Raw genomic sequence first — 15,290 nt, 5'->3', positions numbered from 1 at the left:
TTTTTACGGCATAAAATGAGGAAACTGTTTTAACAGTGTAGCTAAACAATAAACAAAGTAACAAAGCTGATTTTTCCACTGAATCAATCTTTGGTATGCATAATCTCGATAACCGAAATAGTGGAGCATACTAGCTTTCATTATGATGAGAAAATAGTTTACATTTAATGTACGTCATCGTGTTGCAAGTCACACCCCTCTGCAAGTAACCCCGTTTGACGGTAATAATCTTCACAACATGTGCATTTCTTTGCATTAGTCGACCAAACCTCATAAAAAATTTCAAAACAATACATTCCTGTATGTCTGCAAGCTGAATTATTGTTGTATTGTAGATTAATAGCATTCATTTTTGCTTAATGTTAACTTTAAGATAGTTTCTGGAGTTTAGGGAAAGTTTTACCTAATATATTAACCATGAAAAGTAAACTCGCCGCATATCACCCTAAAATTGATAAAACTCATGTCAAAATAAATTTCACAAGTCAAAAACATCACAACAGCATAAACCAAGAAGCAAAAATTGTGAAAATTTGGCGAAATTTTGAAGTTTCATAATTAATTGCTAAGTGGATCTTTTTTTCTGTCATACCCAATTTTTAAGCAATTTTCCCAATCTTATCAGAAATCATTTTATTCCTCAAGAACCAAATATTTTTCAACACAGATCACTAAAACAATGTAAAATGGATGAAGTGCATTCATTGGAAGATATATTTTATCATTTTTGCAAGTATTTTTCACTGGAAACAGCAATCACTATATGGTGGATCTTTTTTTGTGCCGGTCACTGTATATCTGATAGCTAGGATTTTTTTGTCTGTATTAACGAGATTTTTAACCCTAGGCTAGTTCATCTCGGGACCCACGTGTAAAACGAAAGAAGAACCCACATTTTTTGAGTATGTCGGGAGTGGGATTCGATCCCAGGTCCTCGGGCGTGATAGTCAAGTGTTCTAACCACCACACCAGGTCCGCTCCACATAGCAAGGATTGTTTAGCATATCTGAAAATATTTTATAAGGTTTTCTGTATCATATTTCCTTTTTCTATCATCTAAAAATTTATGTTTTGGTGACCTCTTGGATGTCATTGTTTCTTTTGTATTTAATAGCGACAATTAACATATTTCAAAATTTTCCCCAATCATTCAATCATCGTAAAATAGTTTTGCGAAATTGAACACTAGTATTATTTTTCCAAAAGTAACAACGAAAAACGATTTTTTTATAGAGAATATTTAAAAATCAAAACATTTCAACAGTAATCACAAAATATCAAAATGTTTTTGACTCAAACAATGAGAACTTAAATTGGTTTTAAGGAAAAATATAATAGTGTAGGGATGTTAAAAAAATTAGAAAAAAAAAGAAATTCATAAATCGAACTCGATAAAATCTAGTGCTATGTTTTGAAGGATACATGACAGGGAATCGTTAGCAATAAAAAAACAAAATAATTGTCTTTCCGCTTAATAGTTATTTTGTGGAGACTGTTAGGTGCGAACTTTTGCCCCGCACTACTTTATAGGCAATTGTAAGCAAATTACCTCAAACAAATGCGAAAGTACAAGTAATTGTCTCTTTTAGAAAGTCAAAATGATTGACCTATTGGAGACTGTGAGAATAGAATTGTGGAATCAAAAGTGAAAAAAGTTGATGAGGAAAAAAACACTTTCAAGGGGCCGTCGGTAATAAAAACGTAACGTATCTTGAAAACTAACTGAGAAACAAATTTGGCGTCTTCGACAAAGTTATTCAGAACAGCATTTTCTACAACTCTTGTGAAGACATCAACCTTGTATCTTGAAAAATTCAAAAAGTAAATTTTCTATCTCACTTTTAGGGGGATTGATCATTTTTACCAACAGGTTAAAAGAAGCACGTTATTGTGATGAAAAATTCCTCGAAGACACCATGATGCTAAACGGCATGGTTAAATCAGCAATTATACCATATAGAAGTTGGATTCTTTGCGTGCAATATAAGAAATCTTTAAAACATCATTTCGTAAAAACACCGTTTCTCGAGAATGGCTTGACGAATCTTCGTGAAATTTCGTTGGTAGTTGCACAACCCCTAAAGCTCCGTGGTCAACCTTTTCTGTTTTTTTTTGATATCGTGCATTTAAACGAAATAGAGATAGAAAAACCTCGGAATTTTTCGATTTTTCAAAATTTCTAATCAATGCCCCTCCCCTCTCCCAGGAGGGGGAGGGTCAAAACTTCAGATTTATGAGTTTCTAGCCGGGAGCAATCAGAAAAGGTGAAATTCAGAGCTGGGCAGAACTAAAGTTGATTTTTTGTCGGACCGTTGTTTAATTTAATGTAACGCAAGAGTTGGTGGGGGAGGTCTCTGCGTTACATTCATCATCATTCATCATTTGGATTCGAAAGTACACAGGACAGTGGACGCTAGGATAAGTTGACTTACAGCCTTACAGATTAGGTTATTATGTTAACCTTCCATAACTCGCGTGGTTGATCACTACCGTCAGCACCACGCTAATGCTGAGTACAATAAGCGAGAGTTTTTCAACGTGTTGTACAAAATTCAACAACGCGATCGCTCGAGGGTTAACAACCAAACTAATTACCATTAGGAAATTATGAACTGATTAGGTAAAGATAAAACTATTGATTAGCTGGAATGAGTTTATATTTGTGTTTCTTATTATTATAGTTTTTGTAGAGATGAATATGTAATAGTTGACAAATAATCTTTATCATTTGTATTATTTTCACACAGAAATCAACTGATTGAACTTTTTTGTTTTTATAACTTAGACGGTATTATAACACTGACCGGAAAAAGCAGGAATTTAGTGACATGAACATGTTACTTTGGGACTTTGGGACGGTTGACAATGTAATTCGAATACATTGGACTGAGATAAACACAGATAAGCAGAAGACGACTAGCGTAATTAAGAACAAAATTTGACACATTATAGACTATATTTTGACATGAAAGTTTTGACTGATTTCTTTACAACATCAAATAGAAACTTAAAATGTGTTATCTGACACTAATATGAGAGTTATTGACACTATTGGTAATCAGCTTGAAATAATATTCAGAATGTGTAAAATAACTTAGAACATAGGTTTCCAAACTTTCAGGTGCGCGACTCCCTTTCGCCAGCAGACGAACCATAAAAAATCCCTCATTTGTTGTCTGTTACAGTAAAATATTCGACTGTCTCTCGCGACCCCCTGGATGAAGGCTGGCGACCCCCTGGAGGGTCACGACCCACAGTTTGGGAAACCATGACTTAGGATATTACTTGATTATTGTTTGCGGAAACTGCCAGAAAATCTAGTTGCCCATATCGGTTAAGAACGCTAGCTCTGGTAGCTGTCTCAGAATTCTTAAAAAATTCTACAATAACAGCTTCAACTGATAAAGTTTATCATCGTACTTCAGCCCCAAAGGGTTGAAGTGTCTTAATTTCGGTAATTGTTCATTATAGACCTCTTCATAAAAAATGAAATTTCTTGAATTCAGCCAGTCACCCCCACATCTTAATTCTAATGCTGAAACAAACTTCTGGTCAAATTTTCAGCTAAATTGGTGAAGATTTCGAGGTGCCTCAAGTCAAAAATGTGTTTTTTGGTCATTTTTCACCTTTAAAAAATGCCCATGAAGGCTAGAAGCCATATAAAATATCGCGGCCGCCAGTAAATGCAAGATTTTTCTATTCCTTACAACTTTTGTGAACATTATGTGCTGATCGGAGAATGTTTTGATCATATTCTTTCGATTTTCAGTCATGCAAGTACCCTAAAAAGTTACATTTTTCAACAGTTTTTGTTCTACGAAATTCAAACACACAACTTTTATAAAAAGTACCAAATCATTAAATAATTACTCACATTTTTCTGAACAATATTGCCATACATCATTTTCTTATCCGATCTACGAATAAAATCACAAAAATCGAAAAGTAGAATTTTTCCTGAGTTTTTTGATATATGTAGTTGACTCAACTGTTGGCAGACAGAATAATCAAACATAGTAGCTTTGCTTTTTCTTGATGATTGCGATGATTGATCATTGATTCATGTGACAGGCAGGCACAAGCAAACATTGCTTTAACAAAAGTGACGTATAATGTTTCACAGTAGAATGTGAGGATTGGCTCAGATGGTAAGGCAATGGACTGGCAAACCAAAGGTTCAGAGTTTGAGTAACGTTATTTTTATCGTATTTTTTATGAAATTTGAATGCAATTGTTTCGACATGTGAGAGTCGGTTTTCCTACAATTCAATACGCTAACCTAACGAGGGAAAATTATATGATTCTAATAAGCGGATGTGATCCGCTACTCAGCTACCCAGTAAGGGCCAAATTACGGATTGAGAAATAAATGAGTTAGCGTGTTCGATTTTCTACTACGCAAACATAAAAGTTCTGTCGGAGTGATGCGTGCATGCATGCGTTTTCCCTACACCAGTCATCGATTGAAAAAGATGACAAGGCCAGGTAAATTGAAATAATGAATTGATTCGTTTATTTTGCATTTTAAGTGCAGGTTGATATTTTCAGCATGATGATAAAAAATACGATAAAAATGACGATACTCAAACTCTGAACCTTTGGTTTGCCAGTCCATTGCCTTACCATCTGAGCCAATCTTCATATTATACTGTGACACATTATACGTAACTTTTGTTAAAGCAATGTTTGCTTGTGCCAACCTGTCACTTGAATCAATGATCAATCATTGCAATCATCAAGAAAAAGCAAAGCTACTATGTTTGATTTTTCTGCCTGCCAGCAGTTGCGTAAACCCCAGATATCAAAAAACTCAGGAAAACTTCTACTTTTCGATTTTTGTGATTTTTTCCGTAGATCGGGTAAGAAAATGATGTATGGCAATATTGTTCAGAATATTGTGGGTAATCATATAATGGTTTAAAACTTTTGATAAGAATTGAATGTTTGAATTTCATAGAACAAAAACTGTTGTAAAATGTAACTTTTTAGCATACTTGCATGTCTAAAAATGGATAAATATGATCAAAACATCCTCCCATCAGTACATAATGTTCACAAAACAATTAAATTGTTCATGTATTTTGAGCCAAACATTATGAAAAGTTCCCAATTTCACTCGAAATTACGGTTCATTTAAATAAATGACTTTATTTAAAAACAACTTATGCATTACAATTAGCTACCTACATACCTCCACACATTTTACAACATCTCTACTGCAGTTGCACGTGAGTTTTCCTCTTCCACATATGCATATATTTATCTACCGAATGAAAACATTTGTCAGCGTGTATCGCAGTCACTATTCGTTCAAGGGGAAAATCAATATTGCCTTTTGCGGGATTTATGTGCAGTGCATGTGTATCTTCTCATGCATTTATTGCTTTTCTCTGGAGTGCAATTACGGTCGATGCCGTCATTCACCATCGCTACGCAAACACCGTTGTTGGCCCAGCTACAAAAAACTGCACTACTGCATTGCCACTCACTTCTATACCCGCATGCTAAGTCATGATTACATCTCCCAAAACAGCCGCTGCATCATACTCACCAAACCCAAATCCGGCCTTTACAGTCGCCGAGTATGATTGCACCGTTCCAATTATCCTTCTGTCGACGAGAATTTCACATATTTTCAAAACACTTTTCACTATCCAAACTAAGCTATATCCGCTAATGCGTATTTACGTCTATTTACCAAAGCTTTTAATTTGAATCACGAAGCTGATCGGTCTGATTCTGATACTGCAGTGAAAGTATGCTGCTATGTTCGCTTGTCGTGATAAAATTGCAATTTCAACAGGATTGATCGAATGTATGACACTTTGCGACGAAAACAACAACACTAGTGTGCCGTGCGCGGATGGCGATGAATGAAAGATATTTGTGTTCATTCATGCTAACATGCTGCACCATCACGAATTCAAGCAACCAACACCACTGACTGGTGCTTAAGGACAAACGCCTAGAAATCCCGTTTCAACAGTGCATAAGAACTTCAGACGCACAAATCTCAAGAAGCAAGCTTCAAACAACAGTGAATTTCATTATTCTATTCTTGCTCACTTGTAATAAGCTTGAAATAAAAAGATCAGGTGCGCTGGTTTTGTTTATAAAGAGATTTTTGCCCTCAAAATCGTGAGTAGGTCCCAAAGTCGGCCATTGTGGCGGCCATTTTGGGATTCTAACAAGTCTGTCCTTAATATAGCATAGATGCCGCATGCTTTCGATTTGGCAGTGGGGTGGCCACATGGTTTATAGTTAGGAAAAAAAAAAACAGAATCATAAGGCTATTGAAGGCTCGTTTTTCAAAATCTTAATACAAATAGAATAATTTTATTTTTTAAATTTATTATTCCTACATTTTGTCAGCTCAATTTTAAGTTTGCTCGACATTTATATTATTTCACGTGCGATCCCTAGAAGCCGGAACAAACTTGTGGAGGCGCATGGTTGCTAGAAAGACGTTTTTGGTAAATCCAGTACCATGCAAAATGTGTTTATCTAATTTAACAACGAGAGTCTGTCATCATCCCAAAGAGTTAATCATGAGGAATTGGATGAATCTTGTACTGCCTGTAATAATGGGTCACTAGGGCAGTTCAGACTTTAAACATGTCAAAAATTCAAAGCTCCCATATGTTCATTACAATCCTTGGTGCAAAACTAGAGTTCTGTCAAATTTTCAGCCATTTCGGTGGTTATTTAATGGTGGCCCAAAAGCAAAATAGGTTTATGTATATGGGAATTACTATGGAAAATTTTCGAAAAAGGTTCTCCTCGTTGTAGAGCTTTACCACATGGATAAAGTCATAGGGTCAAAGCCGAATTGAATTCTTCAGACCTCAATAATGAATGTTGCCGAAGACCGGAACTCATTTCGACAATCGGATAAAAAGTTATTAAACAAATTCTCACTCGCATGCGCATCTTCATACACGATTCCCTTCAAGGTGTGCAAGAAGGTAACACGCATACTATGATTGCGTGTCAAGCATGTCGATCGAGCTGTGGTCTTCTGTTCATGCATGCATGGATGAATATCGATTGATAACTTCTGTCTCGTGAGTTGAAACGAGTTGCGGTCTTCGGCAACATTCATCATTGAGGTCTGAAGAATTCAATTCGGCTTTGACCCTATGACTTTATCCATGTGGTGAAGCTCTACAACGAGGGGAACCTTTTTCGAAAATTCTCCATAGTAATTCCCATATAAACCTATTTTGCTTTTGGGCCACCATTAAATCACCACCGAAATGGCTGAAAATTTGACAGGACTCTAGTTTTGCACCAAGGATTGTAATGAACATATGGGAGCTTTGAATTTTTGACATGTTTAAAGTTTGAACTGCCCTAATGGGTCACCCTAGTGATACGCAGACACAGCCTTATTCCTACGTACACAAAAAGACGTATACAGCTGTTTGCAATACATATGCTATACGTTCAACAGTAAAGGCTACCCTGTTTTATACGCTCATAATAAATAATACTAAATAAATAATAATACAATAAATACTACACCGCAAATCTAAAAGCGTTACATAAAGAATGAATACATCGCCTTAAGTTTCATTCGATTTTTCTCGAGCACAAAACTGGAGATCCATCAAATAAGCTGAGGGATAATACACAAATTATCGCAAAAATTGACCTTTTTCAACAACCACCCCTCCCTCCTCCCTCCTATGACACACTTTTTGTATGGGAGCTTACAATTTGTTTGAGGGGCGGCAAAATCCCCCCTCTGCTCCCTACAAGCGTAACGTAGTTTGTGTATAGCCCACGATCTGGAAATGCTACTCGAAGCTAGCTTACTGGCATTGAACACCGTGTATTATTTTTAGACCAGTGTGCGTGCGTTCTGGGTCTTCGGATTTGTGCTCGAGGAAATGCAAGGCAAAATGTTCTGTTTGGAGAGTGAACACTGGCAACCTTCACCTTGACCCTCCTGTGGCATTAGGGTCATTTTTGATCCAAACCGTATACACTACGCCAGCGAGCTATTCCCACCGTGATGCAAAAGGAAGGTTAATGGAACACAAGTTCATTTTTTGTAGAGCACTTTTTGTTTTTTTATGAAGTATTTTCAATTAGCTATGATCGCAATATCATTTTGCCGTAATGAACGGATTCGATGGGTAATGCACTAACACCATGATAATCACCATGACCCTAAGTCAAATCGATAACAAAAAAATTGATAATTAATAAAATGTAAATATTGTTATATATCAGATAATCTGGTCTTAGGAATGTACACAGTAAAAAGTAGTCGTCGAAAATCAACTATCCCTTTGATTTACACGCGTGCCGCTGTCCGATCACTTTTGCAATATTTTCAACGCCTTGCCACGCCCAGACCTGTGAACGGAAACATTTTATACTTTGTATACACAAAATTCAGTAGTTTCGTGTCAAAAATTGAAATCAATCCACCAAAGCAAACTATAGTTACAGCATCTCAAACTTGGCCATTTTGTATGAAAATCGGCGTTTGTCCGATCAATTATGCACCACAGTGTACGTTGAAAATACGCTTAACAATTAAGAATTTACTTCAAAATTATTGAAAATGTAAACTGTGTCGCTAAAACCCTTCAAATTCGCAGATATGCAAGAGGACATGCACTTTACCGTGACATACAATATGCACCTCAAAATCGTTGAATTATTAATTGTAAGAAATTTAAAAGCCTTAGTGCAATGAGAAAAGTTCAACAAAAAAGCATTAGGCAGCTAATCTCTTAACATTCATCTAGAACGCTTAAAATAGGTGGTGTCCAAAATATATTATAGGTGTTGTGGAGGTTTTTTAGCTTGGTGAAACTGGCAGCACTGGAATAGCTCATTGTATAGAACTGGTTAACAGATAAAAGGCAGTAGAGAACTGAAAGGAAAAGTGTTGGGATGTTTGTGTCTCGGAGCAGCAGTAAAATACTATAATGTAAGTTATATTTAAGATTAAATGATTGAATTTATAATAAAAACTAAATAAAATTCCAGCATTGAAGCTGACCGCAAAAAAGGCTGCTTTCAATAAGTATTTGTTCGCCCTAAACCCATAGCACCCCAACAATAGGTTTTCTACTGCTAATATGTTTTGGTCATTTGATAAACTATATGGGGATGCTGTGCGATTGCATACTTGGAGGCGTATTCTGTGGGTCTGGCGATCTTTCCTCGATTCTAACAAAAACTGTAATAGTTACCAAAATAGATGCTTGTTAAACGAAAAAAATCGTTTATTTGCATGCAAATATTTGTTATTTATGTTCGTTAGGTCTCCTTTGAGTTTTTGGGATATAGAACAGTCCTGAACCATCCAAGTCTACATTAACGTTTTTTGTTTTCAATTTTTTTTTTTGCGTTTATTAGAGGTTTTTAACGAGAAGGGTTCATTCGCCTGTTTTGTTTTCAAATGACATTAAGCACGAGATATGATTCCCTTATTGACCCCATAGGTCATCGAACATGTGTTGTTCTACTGTTTATATTTTCTAAATCTCAATGATTTATTTTTCCATTTTCACGCTCTTAACCCTTCAGCGCGCGCGCTGTTGTAAAAAGTACAATACTACCAAAAACCCTCGCTCTTCGTATACAGGGCGAGCGCGGCGCAGTTTCGGTTGCTTGATAGCGCGCGTCCTGGAAGGTTAATTAGTAGCTCGTAAGATTGAGGAAGTAAAGCAATGATGTCTTCGGCAAAGTTGATGGGAATGACCAGCGCCACACGGTGTCAAAATTTCGATTATTATCGAACATTCATGTACCTCGGATTTTTCTTCGAAAATGAATAGTATTTTGGCTATATATTGGGTTTCTCATCAATGTTTAGACTACTGTGATAATTTGAAAATCCACTGAATCATCATTTCCCAGCGGCATTTGACACTAATCAAACTTATTTTGTTTATCCGCTGTGCATCCGACGCCCCTGTGATGAACTCAACCGAATTTGTGTATGTCAGCCGCTGCGAAGTCGTGTGCGAAATTCGACTGTGATGATAATGAATTTCAGCCGAGTCTAAATGGGTGCAAATGTCGCAATATTCATAATCGGAAAACTAGAAAATATTTCATCGGCGAAAATTTTTCCATACATTTTGTATGGGACGTTTTTTGGGCTAAAATAGTAATTATTGATTTTTAGTATGGGAAATACCCAAAAACTCATCTAACTCAAATTTTCCCCGATAGAATATTTTCAATTTCTGCATGTATACATTATAGCCGGAATTCTAACATTCTATGAAGAAAAATCCGAGGTACATGAAAGTTCGATAATAATCGAAATTTTGACACCGTGCGCCATCATATGACAAATAGAGTTTTCGGATCAATCCCCCTAAAAGTGTGATACAAAATTTTTTTTTTTTAATTTTCCAGATAGAGGGTTGGCGGCTTCAGCAAAGTTGTAGCATTTTTTATTCCAAACAACTTTCCTGAAGACGTCAGGATCGCAGCAAGCCGTACGCGTGGGCGGCTGCTTTAAAAATTTCTGTCACGCGATTTTCGTCTCCGCGTTGTTTTTTAATTACCCGGCCGAATTGGTAATGGTGGTGCTATGCCTTCCGGATCTTGATCCGGATAGTTTTCCGTTGAAAAACTCTTTCAAAGTGATAGGAGTGTGGTTCACGGTGGTGATGCCTGTCAGTAGCAAAATGCCATCATTTTCGTGTGAGTTTGGTAGTGCGCGTCGTCGTCACCCGTGTGCAGCAGGGCAGTTTTAGTGTGAAAGTACGAGGAAGATGATTTTGACTTTGGATTCCGCTGGTGAAATAATGAAAAGTGCACATGCAAGTGCAACTTCTTATTGAAAAGAGGAATGATATTTGAATATATCTGAAATAGTTCGTGTTTCTTCGTGTTTGGCTGGCGCTTCTGGATCGTGGATCCCGAAGTGTATCAATTTTGGCTGATGTAAACCAGTTTCCATTTGCGGTGATGCTGCAGCGTTTGTTTTCTCATGGCTATTTGAACTGCGCCAAGGCAGGTGTCATCCCGGATGTCATCCAGATGAGGAATTCGCGTGTTTTGGATAAAGATAGACTTGTGATCAAATTGGTGAAGCTTGGAAGTGTGTGCACCCGTCACGTGGTCTAACGATCACCAATTGTGTGAGTTGCAGTTGCTCTTTGGATGTTTTCATAATGAGAGCAGTGCTGCAGCGGATTCCTGATTCAACGATTCGTACGAAGCCGGAGGATCTACGTTTTACTACAGGCGATACTAAATAAATGGGTGAGACTTTTCTTATATACATTATATAACGTTAAAAAAGACATATTTGCATATATTTCAACCATATTAACTAAATACAATCTGGAGCGTTTGGTACGGTATGTCCACGCATCCTTCCTCCCCTGTAGATTCAGGAATTACTTCGACGAAATAACAATAGTTCAAAACTCGAGGTACTTCGAAGAATCATCTTCGCGGCAAATACAACGCAGTAGGCCTGGCCGCTTTGACGCTTGTGTCATATCTTTGATATTCTGCAAGTTTCAATTTTGAAAAGAAAAGTAATTGGGCATAATCTAACCCAATTACTTTCCAGGATGCTTTCTCGTACTGGCTTCGTTTGTATTAGATTAGATTAGATTAGATTAGACAAACAACTTTCCTGAAGACGTCAATGTTGTAATTTTCACACCATTGGAGATAGAGGCCTGTGTTTGAAAGTTAAACCACAGAGAACAGACATTTAGGCTAGAACAAATTTCTTTCGGAAAGTTGTGTAAGGATTTGAATCTTTACTTGAGTAAGGTTGCAAACCAATACACGATGACAACACTAACGCCACCAACCACCATATTGCCACAGTCAGTGGTGAATTGAAACATTTCAAGTGGTGAATTAAATTAGTATGGGAAATTAACCGATTGCAGCGCCACGCTATTGCCACTTGTGCCGCCGATTTCAAATGGCCGTTATATTCCTCACACAGTTTCGGAACTGGACTTGGATGTCTGTTCTCTGTGGTTAAACCCTAAAACACGTATTTTAAACAAAACATATAAAGACTGGACTCGAAAAAAATGAGACACTTAAAATAATATATAACTTTTGATTGCGATCACAAAAATAGCTAATTTTTTAACCAGGAATAGCATGTTATGTGTAGTTAATGCCCTAAAAATTTCATCAAAATCGGTTCAGTATTGGCGCAAATATTGTCGTTACAATAAAATATGATTTTGGAAACTTTGGGCTTCCATTTTAAAAAATTGTTTGGGCTATAACTTGGTTGTTAGCTCATCAAAACGTCTGAAAATTTGACTGTAAGTTCTTCTAGTAAGTCATAATAAGTGGTGAAAATTTCATTATAATCGGTTCAATACTTTTTTTAAACAATTCAAACAAAAAAACGGGGTTTTCAAATTTTGGGCACTTTTTACCATTTTAAAATCAGTGTGCATTATTTTGACTGTAGTATTGGCAACACTGTCCCGTAGGGTGGCCCACACTTATATGAAAAACAAAAATTTCTACAAATGCCAAGTCTTACCTCCTAAATCAGTTGTTTTGGACTCCCAGAAGCTACGTTCAAAATTTGAGCAAAATAAATCAAGCCGGTTTTCGAATTTCCCGCTAGGTGGCGCTGTGAGCGTTCAATAATCAAACCCTTTGGTATTATTGTAGGTGACTATATGCCAAACAACTTTGTCGAAGACCGCAAAGTGATCCAACGTCTGTGAAAATAGTTATACCCTAGGTAAAGTGAGGATAAACTTTATTGTTGTTTTTCCAATACATGTAAAGGAATAATATCAATAATGAAATCTCAATACTTTGCCTCACTTTGCCTAGGGTATAAGTTTTATCACAGCCGTCGGATCACTTCGCGGTCTTCGACAAAGTTCTTTGGCATATAGTCACCTATAATAATACAAAAGGGTTTATTTATTGAACGCTTACAGCGCCACCTAGCGGCAAAATTCGAAAACTTAAAATTTCTGCATACATTTTGCCAAGTTTTCCCATAAAAACTTCATGCGTTTTGAGCGCCCCCTTAGAACCGATTTTTCTCAAATTTTGAACGTAGCTTCTGGGAGTCCCAAACAACTGATTTAGAAGGTAAGACTTGACATTTTTTTTCTTTAAATTTTTGTTTTTCATAGAAGTGTGGGCCACCCTAGTTTTCCCATACAAACTAGTCAACTTTAGATCGCCATATGTCAGTATTTTCTTACCAATTGATTTAATTTTTCTGCGGCGAACTACAAAACACTTCTTATTTGAAAAAGTTTAATGATTGATAACTATTGTTACAATAGTTACGGCACCAATCAAAATGCATCAAGACTAAATAAACATTTCCACAAAATTGGTCATAACTCAGGAATTAAGAAAAACCACATCTTGAAAATTTTACAGAATATAGCTTATAAAATGTATATACAGGGGGTGGCCAAAATGTTTAGGATAGGCAACTTTTTTTTCTCTCACAAAAAAGTTCAATTTGAGCTATTTGAGCCGCACCTCTTTAGACGCTCGGGACGTACCTCCTCATCATTTTGCAGCTCAATGTTTATATAAGCAAGGGGGTTTTTGCAGGCATGATTTCGAGAGAAATCAACCAAACAATCCTGAATGATAACTTACATGAGGAACCTATAAACAAGTTTCTGGTAAAATCTTTCTAAAACAAATCCTAGAATTGAAAAAAAAAAAAAATAAAAACAGGAGAAATTGTCTGAAAATTCATTGAAGACATTAAGTAATAACTTGGCCGTATTACTTTTGTTCGGCTTGTGGTTTTCGGTAGATTCTCCAGAACATGTTGTTCAAGGTATGAAAAAGTTGAATTAAAAATTATCTGAATATAACTAACATAGGGAAAACTCATCTGATAGTATTAAGACTTTCCGTGTGTTTTGACAAATTCTTCTATAAAACGTAAATTATGCAGAACGCCACAATTCAACCTTTTAAAATTGGCTAAGCAACATTTCGTTTAGTTTTTACTAAAGCTTTATTATAGTTGTATAAAATATCTACGAAAAGTATGCAGTAAGACAGAAACATTGAATCATTTAACTTGAGAATTTTCAAACACATTTCCTTCTGTCAGCTGAAATAATGCATACACGATTGTTGCTGATCCGGTGTCAGGCTGCAGTAAGTTTTTTTTTTGGTTGTGGTTTTTGCCAATTAAGTTATGACTGAGCGTGTGGTGAAAAACTGGCAAAAAATACGAATTTACACATTTCCGGTAGCCTGCCGAGGATGTGTTCGTCCGAGTGGAATAACTGTGGTAGACTCCGGCAGGCGGGAAAATTAAATTAATTAAAACTCCTAACCGCACTTAATCTGCCGGAAGTACTAATTGCTGTGATTTATATTCTAACGGTAGTTCGTGTTAATTTACTTGTAAGCATCACATGTTACATGTTTATGTAAAAGAAGTGCACAAATAAAAACGTGTTGAAGGACATATTTGATTTTTCCTATCTAAACTCTTAGTATACGAACTATTTAAAATGTATAAGGTCAAAAGATTGCACTATAAATAAATAATCTCAGCCTCATCGCTCAAACTGTCGTCTCTGATGAAGGATCTTTGCCGAGACGGTAGACGACAAAAACATCGTAAGCTTTTCTCCGTCCCCCGGCAAATAGTGGATCTGTTCGGCGAAGTAGAACATTTCCAGGCAAGAATGTGTGTTTGTGTGGATGTGGGGACTGGGGTGTATCCTCGGCATGCAAAACTTTTCGCCTTAATTAATAAATTTCAACTTTTGCCTTGTACGCATACCCAGTAGCGTGGTTCAAAAAATCGTTTTTGCTCCACACCGCTTATTCGATTCGTTACCAGATTCTAAGCCTTCTCCCAAAAATTGAGCTGATTTGGTTGAAAATTGAGAGTGCACAAGCTCTTCAAAGTTTGTATGGGAATTACTATGGGAAAAGCTCGTTTTTCATTCAATTGACCGTAGAATTTCCCCAAGTGCCCTAGAGTGTTAGTTGACCATTGGTTCTCCTAGGCTACTCTATCAGCTACAACTTTGCCGAAGACCACATTCAAATCGGACGCCTCATTAATTTGTTATCGATTTTTATCCAGAATGAAAATCTTTGATCATGATGATTACACTATTCGGTGGGCATCACTGCAATTTGCCTTGAAACATAGTAGCCATGTTTTATGTGTGCTATCTTCGGCGCCACACGGTGTCAAAATTTCGATTATTATCGAACTTTCATGTACCTCGGATTTTTCTTCATAGAATGTTAGAATTCCGGCTATAATGTATACATGCAGAATTTGAAAATATTCTATCGGG

General features: G+C 36.5%; 1 protein-coding gene across 2 annotated transcripts in view; it reads right to left on the bottom strand.

Moving 5' to 3' along the window:
• Positions 1–5,879, bottom strand: part of LOC115253496 (8-oxo-dGDP phosphatase NUDT18) — a 39,024-nt gene extending 33,145 nt beyond the window's left edge. Inside the window, exon 1 of one of the 2 annotated variants that reach the window (XM_062855855.1) lies at positions 5,552–5,879. The gene's annotated coding sequence lies outside the window, so the exon portion shown is untranslated. The other variant, XM_062855856.1, reaches the window with a different exon arrangement.
• Positions 5,880–15,290: the final 9,411 nt, after the last annotated feature.

This window comes from Aedes albopictus, chromosome 3 (genome assembly GCF_035046485.1).
Source record: "Aedes albopictus strain Foshan chromosome 3, AalbF5, whole genome shotgun sequence".
NCBI lineage: Eukaryota > Metazoa > Arthropoda > Insecta > Diptera > Culicidae > Aedes > Aedes albopictus.
The sequence above is the reverse complement of the archived record's forward strand: the minus strand, read 5'-3'. Positions and strand labels throughout refer to the sequence as shown.